Source organism: Camarhynchus parvulus, chromosome 3 (genome assembly GCF_901933205.1).
Source record: "Camarhynchus parvulus chromosome 3, STF_HiC, whole genome shotgun sequence".
NCBI classification, from domain to species: domain Eukaryota; kingdom Metazoa; phylum Chordata; class Aves; order Passeriformes; family Thraupidae; genus Camarhynchus; species Camarhynchus parvulus.
Window position 1 is genome coordinate 102,196,495 of NC_044573.1, and position 9,795 is coordinate 102,206,289.

At 43.2% G+C, this 9,795-nt stretch overlaps 1 protein-coding gene across 2 annotated transcripts in view; it reads right to left on the bottom strand.

Annotated features, from left to right (window-relative positions):
- GPR63 (G protein-coupled receptor 63) overlaps nucleotides 1–8,540 on the bottom strand; it is a 29,218-nt gene extending 20,678 nt beyond the window's left edge. The window contains exon 1 of one of the 2 annotated variants that reach the window (XM_030946152.1): nucleotides 8,403–8,540. The gene's annotated coding sequence lies outside the window, so the exon portion shown is untranslated. The remainder of the gene's footprint in view (nucleotides 1–8,402) is intronic. The other variant, XM_030946153.1, reaches the window with a different exon arrangement.
- Between the last annotated feature and the right edge of the window lie 1,255 nt (nucleotides 8,541–9,795).

Here is a 9,795-nt window from a genome sequence, read left to right on the forward strand (position 1 = left end):
ATTTTAAACAGTCATCGTGATTACTGAGCATATAAATGAATCTGAAAAGGCAGTAATGTCCTTAAAAGACACACGCAAATTCTCACTGCTCTAGTTTGAAAAGCTGGTTCCCATACTGAGAATATCTTCCACCAAGAGTTTCAGAAATGAAAATACTTCTTCTTTGTTTCACCATGTCCAGCTGAAGAGGCCTTTAGAACTGCACCTGGTCAATCAGTTCTCTTACACTTTTCAAAGCGAAGTAATTTGCAAGACCTAGAATGCAATGCCATTAATGACGGCCAAAAAAACCTGATGAAAATTGATCACATTACAAAGTAGAGCCACTTGTCTTAGAAGTACTCTCTCTTTAACTTTTTGCATCTAAAACTATAAGCATCATCTATACAAACTAAACTAAAAATGCAGTCCACACAGTAATGGTGTATAAATAACAGGGTCAAAATATTCAAGAAATCCAGGTGAAGAACTGGATGGTAACTAGCAATTTCCCAATGAAACTGGATAACATCAGACCTTCTATCACAGATGAATGGATACAACTTAAAATCACAGAATGCATCTTAAACATACACCATTTTGCATGAATTTGGCAACTTCAACCTTGCAGAGTTATGTAGAATAGAACCACCACTGCCTCTATCTCAAAGACTCATCAACAGCAAGCCAGTCTTTAATCTACAGAATACCTCTGGCATGCAGTGAACCATTTCAGTTCTGCATAACTTTGCATGACTCAGCTGTACAGTGGTGGCACACAAGTCTTCATTGCCTGACCTGCAGACAGCAATGAAGAGAGATTTGAGCAGGCTGAGCATTGAACTGGGTAGCACTTTTTGGCAATGTGTGACAAAATCAGTAAGTGCTTATCAATATGAAGCCCCCCTCAGACCTTAGGGAATTCCATTTCCTTACCAGCATCTGGTTTTACACACACCATCTCCCTCATCCTTTTCTTCCTACTAGGCCTGAGACTGATCTCACCAAACTCAGCACAGCTTTGAGGTAACCACATAAGCTTACTCAGCATTCAGACACAACATGCATTTCTGGAAAGTGAATTCACATAAATCATTTCATGTACCTATTTTACTTCTCTTGTTTTGTAACAGTACTCTATATGAACACCTCTGGGTACCTATAATGGTCTGCACACATCTGCCTGAACATCTGACTCAGGATTAAGTATTATGTTACTCTCAGGATAAGAGTAACACAATGCTTAATAGGTACATTCTGCAATTCTGTAGTTTCAGCAAACTGCAGAAATTGCCCAGTCAACAGCTGACACCAGCCTCCCCAAGGAGTGATTCACCAGGGCCCCCCTCCCTGGAGTTAAGATGCTGGGATCCTCAGTGTGCTCTGGAGCTTGCCAGGATCCCACAAACACTGTAACTGAATCAAGATAACCCATCTTTCCCGTCATTTCACATGTGTGAAGTCTTGGAAGACCACCAAAGAGACAGGTGAGTCTCTGAACCAATGCCTAATTCACACTCATTTATACTGGCATCAAGAAACAAAGAATCTGATTGTTTATTCAAATAGCTCCATATCCAAGAACAGAGACAGACTTTGCAAACAGTGCAGAAAAAACAGAGAGAATATTCCAGGGCTATTTTATTTTCAGCCTTGCTGAAAATAACTTGAAGTATATCACCGTATTGGCAGTGTACCATGAAGATGCTTTTTCAAGTCTATCATTTGTGGCAGCCTTGAAAACACATTTAATCCAGTTCATTTGGATCTCACAGTTTAACAGCATAAGTGCTATTACCTGAGATTTCATGCTTTGATTTGATATCTCCAGAAAAGATGAATGCAGTCGGAAATTGCCCTCTTATCAAAATGAATGGAATGGAGAGGGAAAACACTCCTAACTTCAGTCAGCAAATGCACTCAACCCCATCCCTATTGCCATAATAAATGCAATGGAAATTTCTGACAGCAGATGCAGATGTCCCAATATCAGTAATGCATAGTACAACTTCTCCCTGTTATAAATACTCTCAACATGCCTTATGAGTCATTATTAAACATTGCCAAATTTCTTTTAAATGTCACCTCCTTATCATAACTGACACACTTGGAGCTTGAGCAGACATGCTGAATGAATTCAGTTGTGTAAAGAACAGAATTAGCTTTTCTCAGCTCTACCAACTCACAAACCCTTCAAACCAGAAATAAGGCATGTGGTGGGAGGCCCTACTGCAATTCAGTTGATTTTGCTTCAAAAATAAAGAGGTAGTTCCTTTCCAGGCCACATGATTTTCCCAGAATACTCAAGCATATGAAGGTCTGGGGTACTAGTGGGTACATGTGCACTGTTGAGAGAATGGAAGCACAAATACAACACACTCATTTCTTCTACGTTTCATAATGTGTCTTTGGCTAGATGTGTGAAGTCTGGATTTTTGTTTGGAGATTTTCTTTGGTTCTTAAAGTCATTTTGGAAATAGGATGAAGCACAGGAAATTTGCGTATGAATTTTAAATTATTCTTTGAAGTTTATATAATGCAAAAGCATTTGCACATATAGTTAGTAATATCAAAATATGTGTATATGATGTACAGTGCTTTTAAACACACCCACAAGTCTCACCTAAGACTCAAGAAAATAGTCTAGAGAAAATTCAGAAGTGACAACGGATAAGAGTCAAAATCAAAATGATCACATAATAAAAGGCTTGTTGGAACATCTACTGCAAATAAGAACTTAATCAAGATGAAGTCAAAGAAAGTAATCTCTATTTTTCACAAGGTATCAGTCTCTTTCTATCATTATACAAAATGAACCTTGTACAATCCTTTGAAAGGGATAATTTTATGAACTACACTACTGATATGGAAAACTAGTAGCAATAAACGCTTCTAAGTAGTACCAGGTTTTGAAGTTCTAAGACAGCTTTAGAAAGATAGGATTATTATTTCACAATTTGCATTAAAAACACATGCGTTTGCTTTGTTGCACAGTTTCCCCTTGTGCTCAAAGCAATCAAAATCTCTTGTTTGTGAAATTTTCTGCCCTCGTCCCATCACTTTTTGCCTTTTTAAAAGGCAGGATAACTTGCACAAGACAGTAGGGTAACGAAGATAATTTAACTTTTCCTGAAGAACTGAGATACAGAGATGAACATCACCATAAAAGAAATACACATTGAAGTTAATTATTAAGTATTCAGAACTGGCTGCAAGTAAGACATGTGATCATATATTGAGCAATGACAAAAAAATAAAGGACTGGAAAGGTGCTCATTAAGGATTAACCTTGCCTTAACGTAGCTGGATAGAAAGGCTAAGAGCCATTGAGACTCTAATGATACAAAGCAGAGAGACACTGAGCAAATAATACAGCCATAGGTAGAATAAACCACTTTCTGAACAGGCTCATTTTCTCCCCACTGATTGTGCCTGAAAGGTTAGTTGAGACTACTTCAGTGTCAATGTAGTACTCTATAGATGATTTCTAACAGAGCCCTCAAAAGTAGTCAGTGGGTTTAAATTTGCTATGCAGGGGGTCCATACACCTAATAAGGTGAAAAAAAAATCACAGGATGACAAAGCTGTCTTTCAGAATCACAGCCTGAAGACTTAAATTTACCTCCTTAACCACTGGCATCTATTCACTACACACAATGAGGTACTCACCTGATGGAAAATACAATGCATGGTCATGTGTAAGAAAGGAGAAATTCCAAACATCTCATCTGATTCAAAAAGCAAGGCTAGCAAAAGACTTGTTTTGCCCCCATAAACAAAAAAGTAATCCAACTGATTTGATCAGCCTGTTACTGAATAAGGTGTGCAACCATGGCTGGAACAGAATTGTTTTTTATGTACTTGGCAAAAGTTATCTATATTCCAAACAGAAAGTGAACTATTAAGCATTAGAAAAGCATCTGTTGCTTTTAAGAGCACAAGAACCTCATTCTTCTTGGAGGTTCATAGCAAAGGACCAGGACAACTGACACAAGCTACAGTATGGTAACTTCAATTAGGTCGTAGGGAAAAAACTTCACAGTGACAGTGGTCAAACATTGGAACAGGTCACTCACACAGGCTGTACAATTTCCATCCTTTGTGATTTTCAACACCCAAGTGGATGAGACCCTGAGCAACCTCATCTAACCAGACTCATCTCTCGGCAGACGGGTGGCCTACATGACCTCCAGAGGTCTCTTCCAATCTCAGTTATTCTGTAGGTCTGTGCCCCAGCCTCAGTTCACCCAGGTTATAAAGTGATTATTTCCTCACTACAGCCTGCAAAAGCCAAGCACTGGATCTGAAAGCCAGTTTCCTCTTTGCTTTCTAGACCTGATCTGCTTGGTCAGCTGACCTGACCCATGCAACTAGAGGGCTGCAAGCTAGATTAGGACAAAATAGTCACACTGGCCAAATGAAGTGACTAGCAACTACAATTTATTAAACCAACAAAAAAAATGATGCATCAGAAAAATGAAGAAAACAGCAGGGCAATAAGATAGCCCAGGAAGAAAAAGGTAAGTAGACTATTGCAGGGAAAACAACAGTAAAGTCACCAGACAGATCTGCCCACAGAATGGGTGGCCAACAGAATTGGAACTGGGCATCAAAGCTTCAAGTCAGTTGTATTACATAAAAAGTAGGAGGATTATTTCTTAACAAATGCATAAAGGCTGCTATCTCTCGTAATTGTCAATCCACCTGTGGATCATGACCTACTGCTGCATTTTAGACAGTTACCGCCTGAGCTGGCATTTAGAGGTTCTCACTTTGCTAATGATATCAGAAATTGCCAAAGATACCCCAGGAAAAAAATACATATTTTGCTTCTATTTCTTTTAGGGATTTAAAAAAAAAAAAAAAAAAGGACTGAAAGGACTGAGAGAATTACACCCAAAACTACATCCAAAAATTATGTTAAAAAATTAGTCTTCAAAAGTCAAGCTCTGAAGACTTGAGAAGTAGCAGTTAAACTCCGTGACTTCAATTAAACCCTGTGACATAGGCTTTAACTATGTGACTAAATTCTGCTTATCCACACAGAATCCATCTTCTTTTGGAAGGTCACCAAGAAAAACAAGAGTTCAAAACCTTGCTTTCTCCACAATTATTGTATGTCACCATGTTACATTTAATTAACATGATTCAAGCCTTGCTTTAGTAACTACAAGGAGGAGAAAATCCAGGAGAGATGCAAAAGTCATAACCAGTCACTAATTTTGGTTGCCTTACTCGAGATGCAAAGCATTCTGAAAAAAACCCTGGGTCCTAGATAGTATAAGGCACAGTTCCCACAGGCCACATCATCACTACTTCAAAGCTTTAAATTTCCAAACTCTTCTGTGCTTCTGTGGTCTTGATAATATTCTTTTAAACACAGCTTGTGTATAATAAACATCTAGATTGAGGTAAATTAGGTTACAGTTATGCAAGAGATTTCTCAAAGTGCCATTCAAACCAGTGGGACTCCCCAGATACCTCCAACGTTAAGTGTACTACACCTTACTGAAACAGTGCTTTTACACAGGCAAGGAGGAAAAAAAAAAGATAGTTCACCTTTCTCCTAAACTACACACAGAAATAGCTCAATATTAAGAATTGTATTTTATGAGCTTTCATTCTAATGAAATCAACAGGAATTTCACTGTGTCAAGCTGCCTGTTTGGGGAAGTACTTAGAGCATTAACCCAGTCCCATCACATACTTCAGGCTTACATAAGTATCTAAGTATTAACCTCAGCTGGAAATGAGATGGTTAAACAATTTCACTACTCAAGTTCAAACTGTGCTACTATCTAGGTTAGCAAAACAAAGATTGACAACACATTACAGAGATAAAAAGTAGACCATTCTATTAAAGTATTTTATATGTCTATGAGAGGCAGCATGATCTGACAATTTTTGACCTGAATTCTGGATACTCCAAGTAGTATTTCTTAGATGATAGATACACTTCCTCTAGCCTCACCTCATTTTTAACAACTAAGTCTGACATCCTTTGAAGCATTAAAAAAAATCCAAAAAAAAAGAACAAACCCAACTTGCTGTGCCCAACTTGCTACTTGTAGCAAAATAATTATGGAAATTCCATGTGACTGCAGGCCAAGGAGTTTCACATCTAGCCATCAGGAGTTCTTATGGACATGCATTGCCCTAGGAGTACATTCCCAGACAACCAGAACAAGGCACATAAGCCTCTTATGGACAAGTGGGAAAACCACCAAGCCTTCACCTACTCAGTCTTCAACCACATGCGCAAGCAGAGAAAAAAAAGAAGAAAGCAGTCCTGGCACTTCCAAGCAGCTGACTATGAAAAGCTGCATTTTATAGTGCCAGAGATCCTCGATGCAGGGAAATTAAATGTCCACCATTGAGTACAGAGTTAACAGAGGCTACCTGCAGATAGACAATGTTACAGATAGACTATGGCCACACCAGTAAACCAAGCAATGCCAGGAATCACTCCCTGGAATTCACTGTCACACAGACTGCTGAGCTGCCACACACCAGCGCAGCATCCTTCTAACACAGGGCAGCTACATGTCTCTCATGCAAATTTCCTGTTCTGGAAGGCAAGAGAGTTAAACAGCATTGACAAGGGCTAACCCACAGCACTTAGCATCAGAACCAGAAAATGGTCTTGGGTGCATTTCATTAACTGCAGAGAAGCAATCACAGCCTCTCCAAGCTTTATCTGCTACTCTTCCTAGTGGAATATTTTAAAAGTGGCAGATGCAATGATGAAGCACACAAGCAATGCCTGATCAGCAGCACCTGACAAAAGTCACCTACGCATTGTAGCACACAAGAAGAAAATTAGAAACTTGGAGAGCTCATCTTGCCTTCTTCCTGTTTCCTCTGAGTAGGCAGACACTGCATGTGAACTAGTAATTTCCAGAGTCTCATTTATTTTCTCACTTAAAAAAAAAGTTTTATACATTTAGAATATGTTCTTACAGTAAGGCTGCTCTCTAAAAAAGGAGTAAGGTAGAACAGCTAAGAGAATGTACTTTAGAGTGCTGATCATTTGTCAGTAGATATTTCAAAGGGAAGTTATTTAGAAATTACTTCTAATTATTAGTCATTACCAAATTTGCTTCTGTAGACTAAGAATGTAATTACTAGTGGGTCTTTACTGTTATGCTGGAGCTACAGCAACATTGGAAAATACATTTTTTATAACAGATAACAAAAAAACCCCATTTTTGACACCTGACAATATGCAGGTATTCTATGTAACCAATCTTGAAACAATTCTCTTTGACATTTCTTTACCTTTTCAGTTAACTTGAAATGGTCTATTTAAAACTGCCCTTTTCATAATCTGATGCCTCTAATGCCTTTGCTCTAATGTTAGAATGTGCAATGTCCCACAGAAAATGCATTATGTAAAACCCATTTGCTACTGCTTAAGCATTCATTACCCATTTCAGTAAGAAGAAACAATTTTGTTTAACAAGCTTCATGGGCACGGACCTAACTTTCCAGCCGTGCCTAGCTCTGACCATTGAAAATTCCTATGTAATCTGTATCTTTCTGTAAATCAACTGTTTCCTTCAAAAAGTGTTTTTGTTAATTTACAAGAAGAAGTGTTTTTGTTAATTTACAAGAAAAAGTTTATTGCACGCTTTGTTATATACATATATATGTATATATACATATCTATATATATATATATATATCTATACTAGGCTGTACTGTATCATTTGACTTTTACAAAACAAGTTTGGAATACCATGTTGCACACCCATACAAAAACCACATACGCTTTTAAGTAGATGAAAACAATCAAAACCAAGCGAGGCGTTTCTATTTCTTTTTTGCAGGAGCGACACGCACACCGTACCGACACCGGCGGGCTCAGGAGTTGAGCAGAAGCAGCAGCCAGATGAGCAGGTGACAGCGAGCAGTCAGCTCCCCCGTGCCTCTGGGCAGTGTCCCGGAGAGCCGGTCCCGGGAGCGGTGGGAGCCCGACCAGCGCCCGGGACGGAGCCCCGGCCGGAAGCGCGGCCCCCGCCCGCCGCCGGGGGAGGAGGCAGCGCCCCACAGGCGGCTCCACGGGCCCCGGACGCGGCCGAGCGCGCCCACCCGGCTCCGGCAGCGCTCCTGCCCCCCGCTGCCCGCCGACGGCTCCGGCGGGAGAAGAGACGCCCGGTGCCCACGCAGCCTCCTCGGGGCGTCGACCCCCGAGCAGTCCTGGCCCACGGGCACGGATCCCCGCGGCTAGGACGCCGTCCCGGTGGTGGGACCGCGGCCGGGGGAAGCGGCACAGCCGCGGGCGCTCCCCGCGGTCCCCGCCGCAACTCTCTCCGCGCTCCCGCCGCCCGTCCCGCCGCCCTCGGCCGGGCGGAGCAGCAGCCGGTCCCGCGGAACTGCCGCGGCCGTGGCGCGACGCCGCCGCTCGCCTCGCCTCTCCTCACCTCACGGTGTGGCCGGAGCCCTGCGGAGCCCGGCGCAGCACAAGCCCGGCCTGAGCCCATCCCTCCGGGAAGTTTCCTGCCATCACAGCGGCCGGGGAAAACAAAAGCTTCAGAGCCGGGAGCGGGAGGAGAAGGAGGAAGGGCAGCGCAAGCAGAGAAGTGAGGAGCATTGCTCGCCCGCCGCGCCGCTGCCCTCGGCTGCCGACTCCCGCGGAGGGCAGCCCGCTCAGCGCCGCCTCCCCATTCGCTTCGGCGGCGGCTCTGCTGCCCGGGCAGCGCCGCGGAACCGGCGGACCGAGGAGCAGGCGGGCGAGCCAGCGCCTCCCCCGCTTCCCTCCGTCCGTCCCTGCCCGCCCGCCGGCAGCACGCCCCCGTCCCGCCCGCCGCCGCAGCAGCAGAGCCGCCGAGCCCCGCCCGCGCCGCGCTCCGCCTCCCGGGGGCGCGCGCACGCTCCGGCCGAGCGGCTCCCGCCGCCCCCGGGGGCCGTGGGCGCTTCCCGGCGGAGCGGCCGCGTCGCCCCCGTGCCCCGCAGCCGCGGGCTGCGCTCGGCAGATCCGCAACCCCCCCGTGACATTTCTCATCGGCCAGCGCCGAGCAGGCTGTTCCTGTAAAGTTGAGGGCATCTCCTTAAAAATCCAGGTAAAAGATGCTGAGGAGCAGGATTAACAAATGCAGAGGGGCGTCAAGCCTCCTGCCGGGCAGGGACATAAATATGGTATGCACTTTGTGGTGCTGCAGTCCTGGTGTACATAAAGGGAAAATTAATTTATTTCTAAGCATGGCTTTACTACATAGAGTTGTTCCAGCTGATTTTTAAGGACCAACACAAAGTGTTGTGTCTCCTCATTGTCTACGCAGCTAACTTGGTAAGGGGGATCTTCCAAATAGGATGTAGTTGCAATGCTAAGGTTGTATAGTACGTGGAACTGTTAGCCATATCACTTCCAAACGGGGATAGGGTGACTCCTGATTCTGAGAAAGGCAAGGCCATAGATGGTCATTTCAGGCCAAAATCTACATGGCTCAGGGTAGCTAATGTAATTTTAAGTAATTGTTTTAATATATTAGTATGTATTAGTGCCAAGACTCACTGTATCATATTAAATGGCTATAGAAGGATGCAAACTGATACGAAAGATATCTTTTCTTACAAAGCCTGGTGTCTGAAGGAAGAATCTTTCACGATCCTTATTCCTATTCAAAGTGCATTTACCTGATGGCCAGCAAACACCTTTCTCTCTACATCAGATTGCAACTGCACAAAGCAGACTCAGACCATTAAAGAAGAGAAGAAGGAAGCTTCTCGTTCTCCCAAATGGATCTCTTAAGCACACAGCTGATGGGATGTCAGCAGAATGCTAGCAGCTACATCTAATCAAAGCACTGATACTGC